Source organism: Jaculus jaculus, chromosome 1 (assembly GCF_020740685.1).
Source record: "Jaculus jaculus isolate mJacJac1 chromosome 1, mJacJac1.mat.Y.cur, whole genome shotgun sequence".
Taxonomy (NCBI): domain Eukaryota; kingdom Metazoa; phylum Chordata; class Mammalia; order Rodentia; family Dipodidae; genus Jaculus; species Jaculus jaculus.
The window spans coordinates 49,873,194-49,898,292 of record NC_059102.1 but is presented as its reverse complement, the minus strand read 5'-3'; the positions used below and the strand labels follow the sequence as shown (position 1 = coordinate 49,898,292).

General features: G+C 37.3%; 1 protein-coding gene and 1 pseudogene across 2 annotated transcripts in view; both read right to left on the bottom strand.

Annotated features, from left to right (window-relative positions):
- Prkg1 (protein kinase cGMP-dependent 1) overlaps positions 1 to 25,099 on the bottom strand; it is a 1,244,729-nt gene that overhangs the window by 651,122 nt on the left and 568,508 nt on the right. The gene's annotated exons all lie outside the window — the stretch shown is intronic.
- On the bottom strand, positions 5,155 to 5,886 carry LOC105943712 (annotated as a pseudogene).

Below are 25,099 nucleotides of genomic sequence, written 5' to 3'. Positions count from 1 at the left end.
AAGAGCTTTGGTACATACAGTACAGTACACGGTATTGATAAATTAACCCTCTCTCTTTCTCTTTTTCATGTTGCCCAGGCTGGCTGTGGATGACTAACATTACCTTAGAGTTCTAGGATTAAAGATGCATTCCGCCAAACCTGTCAGCTTCTCATTACATACTGTGTTCATCTGCCCACTCTTTTGTAGGTATATATGGAGCTGAATTTTTCTCCTATTCCCTGGGATATGTAAGCAAATGGTTATCAAGGACTTCCCTGAAAGTATGGAAGTTCACAGATGACACATGTTTTACAATGTTTCATTAAATAATGTAAAGGTATTGTCAAAACAAAACAAAATAGATTAGTTTTGAATGGATGGAGGAAGCCACCAGGTTGTGAGTCTTTGTGAAAATACAACATGGCAGAGTCAACTAGGAAACAGATGCTTGTTGAAGTATCAGCAAAACCAAAGCACTTTACCATTTGAGTTGGGTTTAAAATTTATTCTGTTATAGATTAGGGAAACATTTTAAAAATGTATTTTCTTTTTATTTATTTATTTAAGGGGGAGAGAAAGAGAGATAGAGAGAGAGAGGAAGGGAAGGAGGGAGAGAGAGAGACAATGGGTGTACCAGGGGCTCTAGCCACTGCAAATAAACTTTAGACACATGTGCCACCTTGTGCATTTGGTTTACATGGGCAGTGGGGAATGGAACCTGGGTCCTTTGGCTTTGCAGGAAAGTGCCCTAACCACTAAGCAACCCCTCCAGCCCTAATAGAAAGATTTTACATTCACTCTTCCAACTTTTTTTTTGATCATCTGCCTTTTACAGGAAAAATTTAAATGATAATTAAAAGGGATAGTAATCACACACAAAGGCATGGTTCATCTCTTACATCTCACTCTGATACTTCTTACATGCAATATTGGTGTTTACTTGTGCTCCATGTCCAGTTCATGAATTTTGGGGTGAGACCATGAGTCCAGTCACATGGAGATTTCATCACTCCATTTTATCACACTATTTTGCTAACAAGACCCATGCTATTATGCTATGCCTAATTCTCACTGGACTCAAGCACAAAGTAAAAGACAATAACCAAATTTTCCCCAGTCACCTATAGTAATCTCTCTTGGTATCAATTACTACTAGAAAATTTATTTATTTATTTATTTTTAAATCTAGTACATTATATGGGATGTGGGGAGCAGGTTGTATTTGCTAGTTACTGGCTGAAATATTTGATGCAAGTTCTTTAACTCTAGATCCTCAATTGTAAAATGCACATAAATAAATCTGCCTTGCAAGATAATTATTGGGATTAATTGAAAATATGCATATATACAACTGAAATTTAGTGGGCACTCATCAGTGATTTCTTTCTTCTTCCTTCCTTTGCTCCTTTCTATTGTTTTTTTTTTTTTTTTTTTTTTTTTTGGTTTTCCGTGGTAGGTTCTCACGGTAGCCCAGGCTGACCTGGAATTCACTATGGAGTCTCAGGTTGGCCTCGATCTCATGGTGATCCTCCTTCCTCTGCCTCCCAAGTGCTGCCATTAAAGGCATGCGCCTCCATGCCCAGCGCTCCTTCCTATTGAAGGGGAATAGGATAAAGATAGATTCTTTTAGGCAGTTTCAGTTAAAAACTCAGGGCTAAAGCTAATTAGGAGATGTCATCCCACATGCCACCTCGCCCTGGCACAAGAATGGAACCCTTGGCAGGGATAGAAATCATGTCTGATGAGGACTGATTTCTAGTGCCCCTTGCTGCCCATAGTCTACCACCTAGATGGATGGCCCAGGTGAGCTGGCCCTATGGTCTGCCCAACAAATCTACAAACCAATGGGGTCTTCCATGTTGCATACCTGAATCTGATGAAAAAAATACCTTTCAGTTAACTATAAAGGATATTCCTGCTCCTTCTCCTTCTTCTTCTTTCTCTCTCTCTCTCTCTCTCTCTCTGCCTGTTTCTCCTTGCTAGGCCCTAGCAAGGGCCCCAAGGATATATGAGAGTGAGACCCCCACTCAATTTGGCTGGGTAGAGGGGAGAATATAATATTGTTACTTGGTCTGGAGGAAGGTTTTTGTTTGTCTTTTCTTTATAATTTGGGGTAACTTTTCACCTTAATTACATGTATGATTTTTCTTCTGTTCTCTAAATCTACCATGTGTGTATTTCCCTTGCAACCCAGATCTACCAGGTGGTTGCTTTCACTAATTGTGGCCCTGGTACCTGTAAAATATAAACTCAGGAGAATCATGGCTACAACTCTCTTTCCTCCTTAAGAGTTCTCAGTTAGATTTCTTAGTTTCTGCTTTGATATTTTCCCTCTGCTATTCTTGCTTAAGCTACCACTGCTTGCCCTCTGAACTTTCTTCCGTGGGAAACCATAAGATGGATATTATGTGTGTTTCTTCTGCCGCTCTACACAATCTCTTACATTCTATCCTCCGCCCGCATGTTTGTGGCTCTACTCCAGTCTTCCCTTGAAGGCCTCAGTTTCTCCTAAATGAACTTTATAAACTCCCATCTATATATGCTCGTGGGTCTATTCCAATCTTTCCCTAAAAACCTCAATTTTTATTCTCTTTTTGTTTTTTAGTTCTATTTTTTCAAGATAGAGTCTTGCTCTAGCCAAGACTGACTTGAAATTCACTATGTAGTCTCAAGTTACCCTCAAATTCACAGCGATCCTCCTGCTTCTGCCTTATGAGAGCTGGGATTCAAGGTGTGTGCCACCACACCTGGCTCAGTTTTTCTTGAATGATAAACTAGACGATGTTTTCCACATGAGAGTGTTTCCTGCTTCCTGCGCGTGCCTGCTGCTCTAGCCTTCTTCCTAGATCCCAAATGCCCTTAAATAAACTTACAGTTTATGATTTTTCTCTAAATAAACTTAATAATTCATAATTCATCTTCCTGAATCTCATATTTATCAGTTCATTTAAAAAATAGAACAGGACCTAAAATTGGGGTTTATAAGCTTTAGGGATTCCTCCAGGACCCCCCAAATCCTGTAGCACTATTTCCCGCTAACCACTCCTCAATGTTGATAGTGAAGGGCAGACTTTCAGGTACCTTGATAAAGATCTGATCATCTACCCACTAAAGGTATAAATATTATTAGATTAGTGTTTTGATGTGAATTATCTTATGATTTTTCTCTATTAGTTATTATTTGTCCTACTTATTGTAGAATTTTAATTATTAATTGTATTCATTTTAGATGGTTTTAAGTTAGCTTTTTCTTGCAATGTAGATTTAGAAGTTTTTGAATACAGGGACCTAGTTGTTTACCCTTAGGAGTATCGCCAAGGCCCTGGCACATTGGCGCACAAAGTAGGCATTTAAAATTCCCTTGAGTTAATTGACTGACATCACAGATGAATTCCACAGAAACAAAAAGCTATATTGTGTGGCACTTGGCAAATGAGGTCCATCTCATTACAATGAGTTATCTAGAGCTACAACAGTTATTAAGATGATAATGGAAACAAATTAATTAATGAAAACTAATTAATTCTCCAAATATACCTGAGAAATGTAGTTTTGAGTGAAAAAAAAAGCAAGTGGAAGTAATTTGACTACAAATATCTGATTAAGTGTTTGAATTCTCTGGAATTCTAATTCTTTTTTCTTTTTTTGAGTTGTCTTAGTTATTTTATAGAAAGTATAGCATTGTACGTAGTATGGAATATTGGTAAATTCATTCTTTATCTTTTTTTTTTTTTGGTTTTTCGAGGTAGGGTCTCACTCTGGTCCAGGCTGACCTGGAATTAACTCTGTCATCTCTGGGTGGCCTTGAACTCATGGCAATCCTCCTACCTCTGCCTCCCAAGTGCTGGGATTAAAGGCGTGCGCCACCACGCCCGGCCTCATTCTTTATCTTTTATTCTAAATTGGTCCATCTAAGTAATATTTTCTAATTCCTGTGACTGAATGCTTATTTGGACTAAACAGTAGTGTAGCAGTGGCTGGTAAAATCTGTTCCACTAAATCAGTTATGAATTTATTTTTGACAGTAACAAATGAGTACCATGAATAAATGTATATGTAAACATAACTTTAAGGTGTAATAGTAACCAATTATATCATTTAGCATTTGAATTTTTACTTTTTGAAAATTTTAGTCCCACACAAAATTTTAAACCAGATAAACACTTCACCCATATGCTGGCTGATTCTGCAGAATAAACACTCTTTGTTTTTACATTAAAAAAAACAAAAAACAAAAAACTTCAATCCTAGTTTGTCCATTATTAAAATCTCTAATAGAAACTCGGTATGTAATCTGACAAACTATAGGCAAAGATGTATGTGTGTGTGTACATATATATAAGTGTACACATATGTATACATATATATCTCCAACTTTGAATTTTTAAAAACTCACTGAAGTGTGGCATGTCACCAACTCTTAAGTCAGCTAATGAGAATCATTGACTACAAAAATTCTGAGGCCAAAGAATGATTATACAACTTAATATGTTTTAGGGTAACAAATTAGCCAAACAACGAATTTACTAGAAATTACCAACTACTATCAAAGAAGTGTTTTTTTTTCTTTTAACATGACCTAGTAGCAAAAAAAGAAGTATCTTTACAATGAGCTTTCAAGTTTAAAATTATTAAAGAAATCTCACTAGTCTTCAAAAAATACTAAATATTATGTAAATACAATTTTCTTATAGTTGAATTCTTTAGCTACAATCTGTATTTTAAAAACTTCCATTGGATTGTTCCATTGAGCCCTTCAAGTTTCCATTCTGTAGCTCTGACAACTGGCTTAGATTTATCAGATTTACATGAATCACATCCCTCAGAATTTGCTGTGTTACCTACTAACAAGAAAGAGAAGGTAGTGCACCAAATTTCAAAAGCAATGTAATAAAAAATGCAATATGCAATATAAAAAAAGTTTAAAGCACAATAGAGATCACCTTCTCACCACTAAGTGAAATATAATTCTTTTTATGCTTTTAAAATACTACCCTAACTTTTTTAAACTTGTCAAAAGGATGAAGTTTTAAGGTGGTTCACCTTTATTTTGCAATTAAAAAATGACAGCAGACGATCACTTTTATTCATATGCACATCAAGTTACTGAAATGGTGATGTCACCTTGCTTTCCCCTTAAAGATGGCACTCGCATGTACAAGATGCAGATGTCTACATTCTCCAGATGTTTACTTGAAAAGATTCTTCAACAGCAGTCTGATACTGGGCTTCCTCATCTCGCTGAAGGTTCACAAATTCTCCATAATCAAACTGATGTCTTTGATTTAGATGGCTAACAAATTTCCTAGTAATCTGGCTAGGATCTCCCCAAGGAAGAGACACTCAAATAGGACCTGTCACATTCACTATCTTAAATAAGTGATTACTGCAGTGATCCAGCAAATGCTGTCTGGTAAAATTTGATTCTTGACATAAGGGACGCTTAAAGATGGAATGCCCTGAAGAACTTGTATCCTCTTGGTATAGGTTTCTGTGTTATCAGATGTGGACGTTTCACTCCTATTACTGTTCCCTACTGAATCTTGAGAAATCTGAAAGTTTGGAATGACAGAAGAAACACCATATTCATCCTGATACTTCTTTTTTTTAATATTAGTTTTCTATTCTGCAAGTACAGGCAGTTTGGTACCATTATTAGGCTCATCCGTGACCTACCCCCTCCCCATGGTCCCCTCCTTGTTGAGTGAGGTATATGGGTCGTGCATTGCGTGCACGACTCATCCTGATACTTCTTACAAGATTTGTAATGATGTCTCATGCGATAGAATTTAATACGTGCTGACAGGCCGCGGTGCGCACCGGCGTCTTGAGCACCTGCTGGCACAGGGGGCAGCAGAAATCGTCTTCGGTGCAGGACGCGGCCGCTGAGAGCTCCTGGGGCATGACGAGGGATGGGGAACGAAGCGAAGACGACGGAGAAGGCGGCCCGAGCCCCGATCCCTGAGCGAGCCTTGAGGGGAAAGCGAATCGCGTCTACCTAATTCTTATTTTAATTTATATCCTATCAAAAGATTTTCAAAGCTCTGACTAAATAAGATTTTAATTTCAAATAAGAGTGCAAAAAAAGTTTTTGTAAATATTACGCATTGTGCCATGCCATTAAATATTGTGAATTAATCCTGTAAAACATGAAAGCTTTACCGAAAAATTCCATTTGTCTGTGCTCTATTATAAGATATATACACGTCCTAAGGGCACCTGGAGAATAATTCATCCTACTCACATTAAAATGATTTTCTGCTTCAGTTAGCACTTTTCCAATAATTATTTCAAAATTATCTTAACATTTACTCATGAAAATTTAAGCCACTAAAGACCAGGGTAAATGGCATAGACTATGCAGTATTTGCCATTAAAGAAAACCCAGTTTTATCAACTCCAATGCTAAGTTATCTGTACTTCTTTTCATGTCTTTCATGATTTCATGTACATATTTTAGTTCTCACTTGCCAGAAAATTCCTGCCATCATTAGTCAGATTTGTATGCACCACCACAATTATCTTAGCTATTTAAGAATACTCACACAATAAACTCACACACGAGCACATTCCTGGAAAAGCATTAACATCTATCAGTGATTTTCACAAGCATATCCTACAGAATACTTGTTATAACAGAATACTTGTTATAAATATACTGTAAGCAATACTGACTAAACCACTCTCATAGTTGTTTTTCAAATTGTATTGGGCAGCTGTTAATCACTGAAGCAGATAAATTACTAGTAGGACAAACAAAATAATTTTATATATTAATGAAGTCTTTAAGAAAAGATTATATATTAAAGAGTGCCATATTGGTGGTAGTGGATTTTTACATAGGACAGTAAGACAGTTAAGGAAGATTATTTGATGTAAAGACAGTAAAACACAGGAATGATGAAGAGACTATTTACAGGTGATAAGGATATTTCTTGCACAGTACTGAGGAATGGAGTCAAAAGAAGAGTACAAGAGGAAGGATAGAATGATGGAAGAGAGTTTTAGGTAGCAGAGAGGGACAGATAATAAGACCCTTATGTGGATTTTAATCTAAATACTATGAAAGATATGAGTTTTAAGTGGGAACTGAGGATTGATGGTATTGATTGATATTGTTTTTAATTTCATCCATTGGTAAAGTGAACACTGGATTACAGAAGAAACAACTATCCTACTAGATAAAGATGAGGAAGGCCTAAATATAATATCAAAGTGTGGATGAGAAAAGTCAGTGCACTGTGGATACAATGTGGACAAGCACAGAGGAGTTGATGATGAATTCCTCAAGTGTTAGGGCTAAGAATGAAAGAGGATCTGTGGTTTTGGTCTAAAAAGTAGACAATGGGATGATTCTATCAGGTGAAATGGAGAGGAAAGAAGGAATAGGTGTCAGACACAACAGTTCCAGACTGAACAAGCAAACACCTCTGAGTATTGATGTTTCTCAGATACAAAATTAAGACTTGAAAAAGTCAAGGAATCAACTTGATTTCATATAGGTGACCTGAACTTTGACTGAACTTGTTGATTTTGTCCCTTTTGCTTTTATACTCTATTCATCTTTCTTTTTATTTGTTTTCTCTTTAAGAAAGCAGATCTGAATTCATGAATGTTAAGACTACAAAATGACTTATTGCTTAGATATCTTCTTTATACTCTTCTTACAGAAACCTGATTTTATCTATAGAAATGATTTTACATGTGACAATTAGATACACCATTACATGCACTACTATGTAAAGGGGGGAAAAGAACAATTGTTACTTCACATGAATACAAATCATTTTAGACCAGCCTCATAAAATTTAATCTTTTTTTAAAGTTTTTTTTGTTTATTTATTTGAAAGCAACAGATGGAAAGAGAGAGGGAGAGAGCAAGAATGGGCACGCCAGGGCCTCCAGCCACTGCAAACAAACTCCAGACACGTGCGCCCCGTGTGCATCTGGCTAATGTAGGTTCTGGGGAATTGAGCCTCGGACTGGGGTCCTTAGGCTTCACAGGCAAATGCTTAACCACTATGCCATCTCTCCAGCCCAAAATTTAATCTTGTAATATAAAATAATGTCAATTAGTAATAGAGAGCTATTATTTCAATTCTATCATGTAACCATTAAACTAAGTTTTTTTTTTTTTTGCATTGGCTAGAAAATATGGTAACAGAAACTCAGAATTACTACCTCAAATTATAATTGTGTTATTGTTAATCATTTAAAAATGTGTGGGAATCATCTAAGTTTAACAGTAAGAATGTAAACCAACAAATTATGGTATACTTACACAACAGCATGTGACTTATTAGTTTAAATGAACAAATTATATGTACAGAGACAAGAGCTGTGGTGTAGACCTTTAATCCCAGTACTTGGGAGGCAGATGTAGGAAGATCATTGTGAGTTTTCCAGGTTAGACTGGGCTAGAGTGAGCACCTATCTTGGGAAAAAAAAAAAAAAAGCTACATATACAATCGTGAGTTATTTGAGAGGCATCTGGAGTGCATTTGAGGTGGCAAGAGGCCCAGGTGTGCCCACTGTCTTTCTCTCCCTCTCTCCTCCCATATAACTAACTAACTAACTAACTAAAATATTTTCAACACAAAATAGATTTAAATATGCAAACTGGATGATGATTAGGTACAATTTAATTAAAGCACATTTTTAAACAAAAAGTTGAGAAAATCACTGTAATTATCATCAATTGCTGTGCATGAAAAGTGGCATGAGTAACACACTGTCTTCTAACAAACTCTTATGAATATTCTGGTACTAAGAGATAATTCCAAGGCAATAATTAAAAAAAAACATTAAAAAATATATAGAACATTTAGCACATGTACCAAGGCTTAATTAAAGGAGTCTTTAACTCGAAAGAGCCAGCATTTTATCAGTTACACTAATTTTATTCATAAAAGCCCAACTTGAACATGGCCTTTTAAAGGTGCCCAGCCAGGAGGTAGTCATCCATTCTAGGCTGCTCCTTTTACACTTCAGTACTTACTGCAAAATATGCAGTTATATTTGACAAATTTTGAGGTAAGAAAAGTTGGAGGTTTGAGAAATGAATATCTTGAAAAATAGAAAATAACAAAACTCTTATGTCTACAGAGAGATTTGTGAATTAAAACATAAAACAGCATGGTTTTCAGGTCAATGATCACATTTTAAATTCCAGGTTGACTTGACCACTTGCAGTTAAAACTACAAGTTAAAGGAACAGAAAAGTAATTGTTTTTATTCAGTATTGGCATTTACCAAAACTCTGAAGTGAGCCTGGATTCCTGCATTAGGGCATAGGAAAGAAATTGATATAAATATCCTGCAAAGAGAATAGAGACAGAGAAAATGATGGCCTTGCTAAACACTTCTGAGAAAGAATTGAATAGACTAAACTTATGAGCCTGTCATTATATCATGAAAATCAACAAGATTACAGAATTGTAACAAAAACTGTATTTGTCCATTTCAATGTGGCCTACACAGTCCCAGAAACAAGTTCCAAGTGAATTGGCATCTCTATTAATAAAGTCCACATGCCAACTGAATAACTGAACAATTAGGAATATGTAATAGGAAAGACCTTTGCAAGTGTGCAAAAGTAAAATGTTTAGATGGATGTAACAATATAAAGAATCCAAAACAACACAGGCAATGCAAACTCACAGAAAAGAACATGATGTCAGCTATTTTTTCAGGTTTTGTATATTCTTCATGATAAGGTAGTATAGTTTCAGAAATACCTTGTTTCATAATGCCTGAAAAACTCATAAAATCAGCTCCTCTGTGAGTTGAGGTAAAAATGACAAATGGGACAATTCACAAGCCCATGTCCACACATTCTGTCATAATGAAATTTCCATTATGTGCTCAATTCTCTTCTCCAGTCAGCACTTCAAGACAAACATACCATATTTAAGGTCTCCCTAGAACAAGTCAATGCACTTTACTGTAGGGAGACAAAAGAAAACTAGTGTCATTTCAGAATAGGGTTGGTGACACAGCTTAGTGGTAGATGTTTGCCTCATATGTGTCGAAGCACTCAGCTCAATCCCCAGAACTGAAGAACTAAAAAGTCAACAGTCAACATTAAGTAATACCATTGGTTTGAAAGAATACCTCCAGGTCTATGCCTGTGCCAACCTGAGCATGCCTGATCTAGCCTGAAAGGATGACTTCAGACTGTCTTACTAGAAATGCTGCCAAGGGAATGCTTTCTATGTTGCACCACTTGACAAATACTCTTTCTCTCTAAATTATCCTTCTGTAGGTTGACTGATGGTGGAAAATGCTGACATATTTCAAATATATTATTTTAAAAGAAACTTTATATCACAGATGGAAAAAAATACTTATTTCCTTCTAAGATATTTTTCAGGAAAAACTTTTGGATCAACCCACTTTTACAGAGAAAGATGGGAAGCTCCACAGGCCTCCAACAGTTTAAAGCTATTTCAAAAATTCTAAGGAATTGCTTAAAATGTTTGAAAGTCAACTTTAGTTAATTCAAATCTGATATTTGTATGTTTTTAAAAGTAGAGGGTAAGACTGGGCATGGTGGCACACCCTTGTAATCCCAGTAATTAGAAGAGACAAACAGAAGGATCCTGAGTCAAGTAGCCAGCCTGGGCTACATAGCAAGACCCTACTTCTAAACAAAAGTGCAAACAAAAAATGACATAAGCAACAAAAAACCTGACATAACCTATTTTTGAAAAGAATATTTAGGAATAGGATACCCTTTCTTGAATTGTTGCTGGGAGGATAAAATTGCACAAACCGGCTGGAGAGATGGCTTAGTGCTTGCCCGAGAAGCCTAAGGACTCATGTTCAACTCTCCAGGTCCCACGTAAGTCAGATGCACAGTGAGACAAGCATGTAAGGTTGCACATGCTCACAAGGGGGCACATATGTCTGAAGTTCAACTGCATTGGCTGAAGTCCCTGGCACACCAATTCTCTCTCTCACTTGCATCAAACATAAGCCAGTCTGTTGGGCTTATCTCAACAAAATTGCATGAAATAATTGCTTAGAAAGAGGCACCAGAATTTTTTTTTAAAGGGTGTATCCTTGGCCTCGATAATGCCATTATTGAAATTAACATCTAGAGGCAGTCTTATCAGTGTATATAGGACCTATAAAAGATTTTTCTAGGGAATCAACTTGTCTCTCCTAACATAAAATAACATATAATTAGTCAGTAACAGAACCTCCCCCTTGGAAATATAAGATACATTATCCATTATGGTTGTAATGTAAAAAATCCCTCATGATCTCATGTGTTTGTGATTAATCCCCAGCTGGTGGAGAATCAGTTTTACTTTACAGATGGCAAGAGAATACTTGGAAGATCCAAGATCCATCAGTTCTAGAAAAGACACCTGACTGCTCACCACAGGATGTTTTGTCCATGTCCAGCAGAAACTGCAGAGGAGGCCGTCTCAATGCTAGCCCAACTAGCACCTCCAGGAAAATAGCATCAGACACAGTGGTGAACCAAAACACTTCATACAGAAAATACAGAACACAGGTAGAAGTATACTGAGGCACAGCCTCCCCACCCCACCCCTAGTAGAGGCCTCAGTTACGAAATAGTGAACACCAATTACTGTATTGAGGAGAAAGAATATAAGACTATAACCTATGTAAAAAAAAAAAAAAAAAGATAAGTTAAAAAAAAAGGAAAGAAAAGAAAATAAAAGGAGGAAGAAAAAGAGTTCAATGAACTAAAGAGGGAAAATATCCATGCTATATTGTAAGCTTTATACAATAAGATATAAAACAATTTCCTATATAATGGTATCAGCCAATATATCCTGTTTCTGTTGCTTGTATAAAACATTAAAATATACATAAACAAAAAAGCTACAAATAGAATTCATCACATTAACAGACTAAATGAGAAAAGGTATATGACTATCTCAATACACCTAGAAAATTCAGTATTTATCAATAATAAAAGAGATTCTTTGTAAACCAAAGAGAATATGGAACTTCTCAAAAAAGGTATCTATTCCAGCTCAATAAAAGTGCACACTTTACAAACAGACAAAAAAAAGGTATCTGTTAACGATGTGTAACAAATAGACAAATGCATATATTGCAAGTATGTTACAATAAACAATATGAAAAATAAGATATAGTACAATGAATTCCTTGAGATTACATCTAGAATCTCATCAAGAGATTATAGGAAGTGAATGGCAGTTAGGTGTCCCAATGTTTAAAGCTCTTGTAATATAAACGTGAACAAGTGTAGGTTTCATTCTCAATCCATATCTCACTATGTACTTCATATTTGGAATGGGCTTCTCACTTCTCACTGGAAGAGTTATCTCCATGTTGGTTTTCACCATGTGCCATGCACCACTGTGGAAGTTTAGCATGCCTTATTCGTAGAAGCTGTCATAGATATTATTCCGTTTTGATAAATGAGGAAAAAGAGGTTAAGACTAACATGCACCAGATGAGAAGTAAGCTAGAAACCATAAAAAGAAGTTTAAAACTTTCTACCCAATGGATCTGTATGTTGACAACACAGAGTGTTTAAATCTTCAGTGCTACCATTGCAGTTATTATTCAGAGATATATATGGCTTGTTCTCCCTCATAGTTTCCTTTCCATTGACTGACTGATTCAAAAACATTGCTTGCAGCATATGAGCTTTTAAAATGCTAACAAAAAACCATAGAAAGCAAACAAACTTTGCCTTGGGAATTTTGAAATTAGTTGTTACAGCCAAGCCTACTTAAAGTGGCTCATATTTACAACTACATCATTTTTCTCCTTCAGTGATAATAAAAAGAAATTCTTCCACTGAAATGAAGATGTAAATCGTGCTGTCATTCTTGATCTCAGAGACAAGAGCTTCACAAACAAATCAAAGAGATATTAAAAAGTGTTTGGCCTTGACTTCAGCTCTGGATCAAAAGGCTTTCTTTCCAGAACTTTAAAAGAGTGTGTTTTAATTTTTAGGGCCAGAGTTGGCTCAAAGTAAAGTTCCCTTTGTTTGAAAGCATTTACTTAGAGACTTACATTTATAAGAGTGTGAATGTGCACTCCACTGCCCAATATTATGGGGAGCTGCTAAGTGCTTCTTACCTCTCTTGATTCAAGGGAAGGAAAACCTCAAATGCTATGGTGGTGACTGACAACCCAGGCTAACGTTAATCTGAAACCACTGGCAACTGTCAAGGCACTTGCACATAAACAATTTCTATCTACTTCAAAACTGACATGGGTACTCATTTAGGGTTAGTGTTCACTGAGCATAAATGGAAAGGCTATTACGCACTCTGTTTATACAGTATTCTGTCCACTGCCAGAGAACAGCTCCTCCCAAGAATCTGCATACAGGCTTTGTGGGGTCTAGAGCCTATTCATTGGATAGTCTGTCATCTCATACACACAAAAAGAACAAATAAAATTTAAATCTAAGATTGGGTACCAAGTTGTAGAGGGACTGTACATTTAAATTTTATTAGCTTCATGGTAAATCAGTGTCTGTTTCTAGCAGGAAATTCTTTGTCTTCAAGCGTTCACTGATTAGCAACATGTACCTGATTTGTTTGCAAAGGGACAATTACAATAATTTGATGAGAGAATTATAAATGAGTCTAAGTAAACCAATTTAAGCTAATCAAAAGGACAATTTGCATATTATTCAGAGTTCAATAATAGCAATCTACTTTTAGTGATTAAACACAATATGCATTAATTCTTATTTGCTCTATACTGAGCATCCTAAACTACTCATTAAGTATTCAAAATAATATGCATACATTTATGGGGGAGTTAAGTGTACTGTGTATTTGCTAGGTAGGAGAAACATTTTTAAAGTTGACTTGGACTCTGTTTAGCAGTCTTTGAATTTGTTTTTCAAATTAGATACAGGGCAGTCTAAGAGATATGAGACTGACTCAGTTTCATTGTGGCATTAGCATTGTTCTGAATAATATGAGGCTAGAGGAAAATGCTTAAATAGCTTTCCTGAAGAATCAGCTTTCTGTCAAATTCAGAAGTGAAATGATTATCTACATTGTTAAAGATGCAATAATATTATTTTCACCTAAGGATTCTCAAGTCAGGTAAAGTATATTTCGAGTTGATTAAAGAATAATTTTATTGGTTTTCCCACTAGAATGTTGCATGTGGACACAATGGAATTTGGTAGATTCTTGTTCACCTCAATTCTAAAGAACAAGATTCTGGTAGAAAGAGAAGAATAATAGCATGATGTGGCGGGGTTTAGGGAGCCCCTGGGTTACACATGAGAAGAAATGAAATCAGTGCAGAGGTTTTCAGGCTCTTATCTTCATCAGAGTCAATGAGAGCACTAGTTAAAATAGACTACCAGGGCTCATTCCCAAGTTTTGGAAAGTTTAGGTAGCAGGCCTTGAGAACTAAATTTCTAACATGTTCCCAAGGTGATAGTGATGCTGCTCAGACCTCATTGTGAGGACTAAGCCATTTATGTAGTTCATAGTGCAGCTCCCCTTTTCATCCATAAATGGCAATGCTGCCCCAAGTAAGCAGAAGGCTCACTTCAGCACTAAACACTCCATAATTCCCTCATTCCATCATGCTACCCAGAGGCAGCCCAGGAGACCCATTCACATGGTTTGTATTAGATCTCTCCATTATATTCGACAAAATATAGAAAGCCACTTAGTTGTAAAATATGATTTCCTGTGACCATTCCATAAAAGTGATCCTTGAAAGATTAATATTTTTATTGATTGAAAGACTCAAGCTAAATCCAAAATATTGCATAGCACAGTTATGGCTAACATAGTGACTTCTGACAGACAGCTCAGATTTTCTGATTGAAAAGGCTGTCCTTCCTTCCTTCCTTCCTTCCTTCCTTCCTTCCTTCCTTCCTTCCTTCCTTCCTTCCTTCCTTCCTTCCTTCCTCCCTCCCTCCCTCCCCCTTCTTTCTTTCTGTTATTTGTCATACAGAGATTTAGGTATCATTCATTGTGGCATTTTCAAGTACAATTAGTATTTGTTGATTCCTATCCCTGTTCCTATCCTTAGACCCCTCTGTGGTGATTGATTCTGGTGTCCCTCATAAATGTATGTTCTGAATGCTTAGGTCACCAGCTGGTAGCAATTTAATGATTGAAGCCTCTTGGGGGTGATGTATTTTGGGGGATGGGCTTATGGGTGTTATGGGTGTTGCCAATGTTTGGCACACTTCCTGTGGCTATTGTCTATCTGATATTGGCCAGAAGGTGATGTCCACCTGATGCCATCACTTTCCCTTGCCATCATGGAGCCTCCCCTTAAATCTATAAGCCAAAATTAACCCCTGTCTCCCACATGCTGCGCTTGGTTGGGTGTTTTCTGCCAGCAATGCATATCTGACCACAACAGCCTCTATCCCCAATTCCCCTCCACTCAGTATCTTTCCCCCATCTACTTACATGTCACATGTACCCTTTCTCCCTTCCCTCCCCCTTCTTCTTCTTCTTCTTTTTTTTTTTTTTTTTTGTTTTTTTTTTTTGTTTTTTTGAGGTAGGGTCTCACTCTGGTCCAGTTTGACCTGGAATTAACTATGTAATCTCAGGGTGGCCTTGAACTCTACGCGATCCTCCTACCTCTGCCTCCCAAGTGCTGGGATTAAAGGTGTGAGCCACCACTCCTGGCCCCAACCCCTTCTTTACATTTGCTTTTGTTTATGGTTATGCCCTTATAGGTTGTCCACACTTACCCATATATACATGTGTACTTATAGTTATTACAAACTAAGATCACATATCAGAGAGACATGAAGTTTTGATTTTTCTGAGTTCGAGTCACTTCACTTAATATGATTATTTCCTGGTCTATCCAGTTTCCTGAAAATTTCATAATTTCATTTTCCCATACTGATGAATAGGATGCTATTGTACTGTGTAGCACATTTTCATCATGTATCCATCTCACTCTATCTCAGGCTGACCTGGGATTCACTATGGAGTCTCAGGGTGGCCTCGAACTCATGGCGATCCTCCTATCTCTGCCTCCCGAGTGCTGGGATTAAAGGAGTGTGCCACCATACCCAGCTAACATAATTTTTGGACCTGAGCTACTCTTGTGGGATAAGGCAGAACTATCACAAGCTTGAGGCTAGCCTGACTTACATAGTAAGGTCAAGGAAAGCATGAGCAAGTTGGTGAAACCCTGTATGAAAGTAAAAACATAAAAAAGGTTGGGATGTAGCTCAGTGGTAGAGAATTTACCTAACATGTGGAAAGCCCTGGGTTTCATTCCAAGTTACTCCACAAAAGACTGTATTTACTTTTGAATTAAAAAAAAGGCTGCAGATAATATAAACTGAATTTTTCTTTGAGTGATCATGATAACGTATAATATGCTGATTCTCTACAAGAGGACAAGTGCTCTCTACAAGTGCTGGGATTAAAGGCGTGCGCCACCATGCCCGGCTCCCATGTGTCACTTTTGAACCTGGTTCTTTGAACCTGGGTCATTAAGCTTATCAGGCAAGCGTCTTAACCACTAAAGAATCTCTCCAGCCCATATTTTCTTTCTTTATTGCGACAAGAAAGACATGACTGCTTTTCATTTAAATGGCATGTTCTCTCTGAATTAGCGGCTACTGTCATTCCCCTTTCCTCCCATCCCCACCGACAAAGTTGCTGTCAACAAGTAGAAAGACAAGAAAATGGCCTAGAAAGAAATTTCTCTTCAAGTTATGGGCCAGTGTTTGCCAGTCCTGAAAAATCCCCAAGTGCCACTAGAGGGTTTGTTTTTTTTTTTTCAACATCAATTAGTTGCATTTTCCACCATATCTGACTTGATATTGCACTGAAAACTCTTTTTGTTCTTCCAGAAGTTTGTTCTTCAGGAAGGTGTGTCCTGTCAAGTGAAATCCCGCTGAGTGTTGTAGGCTCCCTAAATGCTCAAATGTACAAAATAAAAACAATGATGTGTTTTCTAGAACTAAGCCCTTGCTTACTGTGCTTAGTGTGCAGAAAGGCAGAGCACTTTGGATGGGGACGTGCAGGGCACCTGACCCAGCAGTTCTACGGACTTTCTTTTGCTTTGGTGCCACAGGAGTGACCACTGAGAAGTGGCTCAACTCCCCCCAGCCCCTAGCCCTCAGACTCTTATGTGCCTTCACATACAAACTAAGCAGTGACTAACATAGATATTTAAAAAAAGAAAGAAAAGAAAGAGAACAGCTATTTTCAGTACAGAAAGAACCGTAAATATTAAATTCAGAGGACTCATCCAGAAACATCTTTTCTCAAGCCTATAGTGTTTCTAGTTGTTCCATCTTTACTGCATGGATATGACTGAAAATGAAACTGATGATGTTTACTGTGCAAACTGATGATCCGATAGACATATACACTGTGAAATCATCATGACTAAGCTAATTAACAAGTCCATCAGTTCATATAATTGGTATTTCCTTTGTTTTGAGTATGTCTGTGTATTGAGGCCACTAAAGACCAATTAAGACTATTTAAGTAGTGTATTGTTTTGTGCCTTTCCAGTGATGTGCTCTCCCCTAGTAAGATAAGGCTTATGCTGAGAACAACAAACTCAAAGGGCAATGTTACACCCTAAGTCTGTACTTTTGTTAAACAATTATTTTTTGGTGAATATGCCCCTCCATCCTATCTCTGTATTATACTGGGCCCCACAATTGCGCACTGGTGCCATTTATCATCCAATCTCACTCCTGGTCTTGCTTTTCTTCCCTAGCCTGCGCCAACCAGTCTCTCTGTTTCCCCTTCTTACCAATCCCAGAGATTTCTTCCTCAGAGAGTCTGGTCCTTGTATCCCTCTGCCAGCAATGTTAATCCACCTATAGCTAGTTCTTTCTAATGCAACTCTCTGTGCAAGTAAAAATTCCTCAAAGGTCTTTTCACCCTCACAGCTTCCATCTCAATGCTGTATTGTCACTAAGAAACATTATTCTTTAAATATTTTATTTATTTATTTGAGAGACAGAGAGAAATAGGCAGATAGAAAATGGGTGTGCTAGGGCCTCTAGCCACTACAAACAAACTCCAGATGCACGTGCCACCTTGTGCATCTGTCTCAAGTGGGTACTGGGGAATTGGGTAATCTGGTCTTTAGCCTTCACAGGCAAGCACCTGAACCACTATGCCATCTCTCAAGCCCCAATCCACATTCTTTTTGAAATCCCATGCTCAGTGTTCCATTACTGGAATCCTAGCTCCACAGAGTCAATAGATTGTGTGGGTTTTGCCCACAGCTTGGTTGCCAACATCAAAAGTAGTACTAAGAACATATAGGCACTCAGAAATGTTTGCTCAAAAAAAGCCACAGTGAGAAATGCAAACAGGAAGGATCTAGGAGGACAGATCTCGGGGACTCTGTGCTGTATTCAGGCACATATGACCTGTGGATCTGGGTAATGAGAAAATGGGTCAGAGGATTTCTGTTCTCATCTACATTTGACATGACATCAATCTCTAAAATGAAGAATTTCTAGTAATTACCAGCCTGCCATAATTTTTATCTCCTTACAGGTAATATTTTCTACATTAGCACACAAGAAATATTTTGGAACAATAGTAATACTAATGCAATCACTGTATTACTTTACTCTTTATGTCTCTCATATGAGGCTTTTATCTTCCCAAGGTACTCTTTTGGGAAGAACTCATATTTTTTTGACATTTCTTCATTGCCAGGCATACAATAAGTTCAGAACTAAATTTGACAGCACCCAAGAATATTGCCAACCTTAATTTTCACCACATGCTTGTCAGATAGATAACATTATTATTCTCTAAATTTCTAGTAGCTTACTTACCATTGTTGGGGTTCAATATCCCAATCTACATGTACCAATTTCATAGCTGATACATTTTCCCCAGACAAAAGCCAATATGTTAATGTTTATGAAGCTTATCCTCTTTGCATGAATAAGTATTTTAATTTTCATCAGTAACTTGAGAAGCTGATAGATGAAATAGCCATAATTACCTTACACATTGGATATATTTAAATTAAAATCCATTTTAGTGCTTACATTTAGTGCTTACATTGCTGATGCATTGCATCCATTTGGAAAAAAAAAGTATCCCAATTTGAAAGGGAGGTATGGTGGTTTGAACTATAAAACTGTTTTCTAAAATCACTTGTGTTTGAACACTTGGTATGCATCTGGTGGCACTGCTTGAGAAGGCTGTGGAAACTTTTGAAGGTGGAGCCTTGTTCAGCATGAAGCATTGGAGGTGGGACTTAGGTTTTATAGAACCGCCCCCTTTCCTGTTCGTTCTCTGCTATTGGCTGAAATGTGAAGAGCAGGTTTATCGTGTTTTTCCAGACATACTGGGTTATATCTCCTTGAAATGTAAGACCAAATAAATGCTTTGCTTCCTTAAGTTGCTCCTAGTCAGATATGTTTTTACAGCATAGAGAATCATATCTCATTTGGTGAATGGAATGTTTGACTGGAAAAAAAATTGTCTTTGAATACTATTTCATCACTAAGCTTTTCTCAGCAAGCTAGCAATAGGACAAATGACCTGTTATGTATTTTGTTTTTAGGGAGTTTTGCTTCCTTTTCTGGATAAAGCTATTCAACATAGAAAAGTAAAGGAAGGGAGATTAGTGAAGGCTTTTCTGCACAAAGCATGAACAGAAATAAGTACAGTTTCACAATCAATTATAAACCTAGCAAAAGAAATTGAAATCTAATTATGATGAAGAGTTACAACCTTTTGAAGTGTCATTATGAATAGCTGCATGAAAAAGTCTAGTCGTGTTATGGAACCTTAAAGCATGGCTATACCATCTGACTTCAATATTTTAATATTAAATACTTTAATATTCACATGAAGTCCAAATATTCTACCCGTGGGTAAAGAAATAATACCATTGAAGTAGACCATGATGGTTTAATCAAATAGGCTCTGTACTTCTTTCCTGTGAAAGATCATGAAATTCCAAGCCCATTTTAATTTTATTCATAGGACCTCTGCACGTTCTTGGATGTTCTTCAGTATCTCAAGGCTCACTCATTTCCTTCCTTGAAACTTCTGTATAACAGTTTGTTTTAAGTAAAACCACATTGACTTTATTAAGAACTGTTACCTTAACACCTGCCTCAAGGTTCTAGCATATGTTACTTTTTTATATGTCACACCACTGTTTTACAACTTCTTTATTCATTTTGGTCCAGTTTTATTTATTCATTTTATCTTTTATATAGCTTTCTCAACTAGCATAGATAAATGAGTCAATTTTTGACAGATTTTCATTATTGAATCTTTAATATATAAAAATATTATTGTACATGTGGGCATGTAATAGTTATTACCTGATACCCATGGGTTTAAGAGACTATAATGAAGTCAGAATGTGATTAATGGTAGTTTTCTAGAAAAACAATAGCCTTGATTCTTTTAGGGAACACTGATGAGTGGGAGCGTGCTGATTGGTCTTGATGTACCAGAAGGTGCTCTTCATGAGCAAGATGGTAAATTAACCGAAGTTACTTCACTTCCATGCCATGTCTCATATGTCTGTTTTTAACCAGTAAAGCTAAGTGTTCAGGAAATTATGTGGAAGAAGAAAACTAGAATCTGTTCAGCAGAGACCACCAAGCCATTCGCTGGATGGCTTTCATTAGCATACCCATTGCAGAAGCCAAGAGAGTGACTTAGAACAGCAGCATGACTGAGAGGAGCAATTGTGTTCACTAAACATTAAAGGGAGAGTAATGATATGTGGAAAAAATATGCTTCCTCCTGTCATCAAAAAACATAAATTGTTGCTACTATAAATGTTGTTTCACAAATGCCAACAATACCAATAGCCAGAGAAATTCCCATTGCTAGTGATATGGTAGCTGTAGTATACCAAAGCTGCACTCACTCTGGATCAAACATGAAGTCTCAGGTCGTGCATCTAGTGGTTAACAAGGAAGTGTTCTGAAACCAAAATCAACCCAACAATGGAGAATCTCACAGTTAGAAGATACCCTATGTGTCCTTTAGTTTAAAGACTCACTTTAAAGTTAATAAGCACTTCTAGAGCAAAACATTCTCTGAAGATTTTATATCAAGTATAGTGTTGACATTTGCAGGTGACCTTGATATATCTGACTTTCTCTCTTCACTTTCAAAATAGGCAACAGAAGTCTGTTGGGTTGCCAATATTGAAGAGACTCCAGCTATGCCAATCAGACAGAGAAATTACACTAATAAAAGAGGGATAATGCATTTCCAGGTGATGCCCTCAGATGTATTTATCTTGTCATTTCCCAATCAAGAAAGGAATTCAGGGTTAGGTTAGTGTGCCACGGCCTCTAGCCACTGCAAATGACCTCCAGATACATGCGCCACCTTGTGCATCTGGCTTATGTGGGACCTGGAAAATCAAACCTGGATTCTTAGGCTTTGTATGCAACCACTAAGCCATCTTTCCAGCCCCAGGATAGACTTTAAAATAAGTAATATGCTCCTATCTAACCAACAGTTTGCTTTTTCATGCACAGTCTAGAAATTGGGATGCTTTTTGTGCAGACACAGTGGACTTCCATGTCATCAAGTTTTCATGTATAGATCTCACACATCCCAGTATCTTTTATTTTAATTAATTAATTTATTTATTTATTTATTTGAGAGAGCAAGAGAAGGAAAGAGGAAGAGAGAGAGAGAGAGAGAGAGAGAGAGAGAGAGAGAGAGAGAGAGAGGGAGAGAGAATGAGAATGGGTGTGCCAGGGCCTCTAGCCACTGCAAATGAACTCCAGACGCATGTACCACCTTGTACATCTAGCTTATATGGGTCCTGGGAAATCAAACCTAGATTCTTTGGCTTTGCAGGCAAGCACCTGAACCACAAAGATATCCCTTCAGCCCACATCCCAGTATCTTAACTGAAAACTTAGTCAGTATTTTGTGCTGTCGAACTGGCCACACTCAGGGGAAGGGGGTTGGAGAATATAACCTACACTCTAAGATGAAAATGCTCACCAAAGGCATACATTGGAGGCTGCCAGGGACAAAGTCCTGGAGAATACAATATATAAGGACAATTGACTTGACCAAAATAATTTGCTGGTGTGATCAAGTAAAGGTATGTAGCTGATAAGGATTATATTAGGAAAGAAAAGCAGCAGCATCTTGTACATCATACATGAATGTGTGATCATGGAGGAAGTTTCTTTTATTGTTGATCAATAACATGGTATTATATGGCTTTCTGCTTTATTGAACTACTATGTGTAAGTAATGAAAGATACAATAATAAGTTAAGAGCTATATTCCTCAGATTACATACACAACTGGGGCCATCATTGCAGGCTTTTTTAAACATCAATTTGTTTGCAATTTCTTTGCCTAGGTAAAAAAAAAGAAAGTACAGCTATAAATCTTTGATCGATGGCAAAAGAAAATGCAACCATCCTTATGAAGACTCATTGTTTTCTCTATTTAGCAAAAAATTCTTGCACTGAAAAGCTTTTATCTGTTCAACAAACTACCTTATTTACTTTTATGGTGCAAAAGAGGGGAGTTCTTGAAGCTATGAATGCTGGCTTATGTGGGTACCTTGGCTCTTGAGTTTCCTATTTGTGACAGTCATTAGGCAATGAGACTATGCAATCTGGAACCGATCCTCAGTCTCTAATGCACTAATCATACCTTCTGACTTATGCATGCAATAAGTAGACAATTGATGCTGATGCAATCTGCCGTATGCATTATATACATCCTCTGGTGCATTAGGAAGGAACATGAGGAATCAGGGAAAATCAATGGAGCTGGCTGGTGTATCTGTCCTGCTGGCAGTGTCGCTGCATGTTGGTGCATATAAAGAGCATTTCCCCTCTGCATGTGGGGTGCTTTTCACCCCCTTTATACCTTCAGTCTATTCATCCATCCAAAAGCTGATGTTGAAGGTGATATCGAAATTCTTTTTTTAAAAAAATATTTTTTGTCATTTTTATTTCTTTATTTGAGAGTGACAGAGAGAGAGGGAGAGAAAGAGACAGATAGAAAGGGAATGGGTGCGCCAGGGCTTCCAGTCACTGCAAACGAACTCCAGATGCGTGCGCCCCCTTGTGCATCTGGCTAAGGTGGGTCCTGGAATCGAGCCTCGAACCGGGTTCCTTAGGCTTCGCAGGCAGGAGCTTAACCACTAAGCCATCTCTCCAGCCCTGATATCGAAATTCTTATCAACCTGCTTGTCTGGAGGTCATTTTAAGAAATCACTTGCTCACCAACTCTCTTCGCTGAGTCTTTGTAGACCTAGCCAAGTATGGCTTCAAATATAATAAATAGTGCTCTTTTGTAAGCCAAACACAATTTTATAATTACACTATTTTTATTAAGCACTGAGACCTTATGTAACTAATTCAATTAAGCCTGCTTCTGCTCTTCCTCTACCAAGGAATACACAAGGCTGGTTTTGGGCTTGCTGCTATCACCTGCATGTTTAACAAGATTAAATGAGGAATGCAAATTTGCTTGGCAAATGTGCCACCATTGGGATCACCCCGATGGAGAGAGAGAGAGAGAGAGAGGGGGGTGAGGGGAGAGAGGGAGAATATATGTATCTATATACTAAACTAAGTAAGTTTCTCATTAAATCAGGAAGCTTTTCTATTTGAATAGAACATTGTGATTTTGTGTTGCTTCTTGGTCAAGATTCACTCTTTATATTACCCACAAATTGTCTAGGATGCAATGTATTTTGGTAAAAGATTTCTTTAAACATTTATATAGTTCTGACATGAAAGTTCATTGTTTTATTTATTCTCCTAGCCTTTTTTTTTGTTTGTTTGTTTGTTTGGTTTATCAAGGTACTCTGGTCTAGGCTGATCTGGAATTAAATCTGTAGTCTCAGGATGGCCTTGAACTGATGGTGATCCTCCTACTTCTGTCTCCAGAGTGCTGTGATTAAAGGCGTGCACCACCACACCTGGCTTCTCCTAGCCTTTTTAATATGCCACATTACTGGAGATGATTATAGCAATTTCATATTTATATCATTATTTGTGGATAACTAGGTAATGTGACCATATAAAGTTATAGGTTTGATCTCAGTGATTTCTTTTAAAATGTTTTAAAAATATTTCTTTCTCTCTCTGTGTGTGTCTGTGTGTGCGTGTGTGTGTGTGTGTGGAGTGCAGGCACACAGGGCTTCTTTCACTGCAAAGAAACTCCAGCCATATGTATAACTTTTTACATTTGGGTTTAAGTGGATAGTGTTTGCAAGCAAGTATTTTCAACGAATGAAGCATATCCTCAGCCCTCAATTTTCATTTAGTTATTTACTAGAGTTCGTGTGTGTGTGTGTATGAGAAAGAGAGAGAGAGAGATTGACCAGAGTCTCTTACCACTGTAAATGAATGCGTGTCTGCTTTATATGAGTGTTTGGGGTATTGAAGCTGGGCCAACAGGCATTGCAAGGAAGTACCTTCAACCACTGAGCTATTGCCTCCAGTTCTGGTTTAAGTGATTTCTATTCAAAAGTTAAGAGGTTAAGAAGCAACATGTTGGAACTGGACAGATATCTCAGTGGTTGAAAGTGCTTGTGTGCAAAACCAAATGATCCAGGTTCTATTCCTTAATATGCATGTAAAGCCAGATGCTTAAAGTGACACATGCACCTGGAGTTAGTTTGTGGTAACAGGAGGCCCTGGTGCACCCACACTCACTCTCTGTTTGCCTCTTTCTCTCTGTCTCTCCCTCAAATAAATATATATATTTTTAAAAAGGAAGCAACATGTTATCCAGGAATGCCTTCATAAAAACACAGTTCATAGTGCAAATGTACAGAATATTAAAAAAAATATTTTGGGTACAAAAAGAAAGCATGATAGGAAACTGAAGCTAAATTTTAAATTCAGTTTTTCTATTGGCTTTGTTTTTATTTTAAAATTGGGCATACCCCTTTGAGGCAACGATTCTAAAACATTTTAATTCCTCAGTATCATCCAGAATACTTATTAAAATCTATGTAATTACCTTACCCACATGCAGTAACTGAGGTAGATGCATGGCATAAGGGGACACTAAGAATTTACAATCTGATAGTGAGTGGTCCCTAATGTGCAATCTTGGTACATTCTTCACATTCCTCCATGAAAACTAAATTTACTATTCAAAGGGCTTCATTCACATTATTT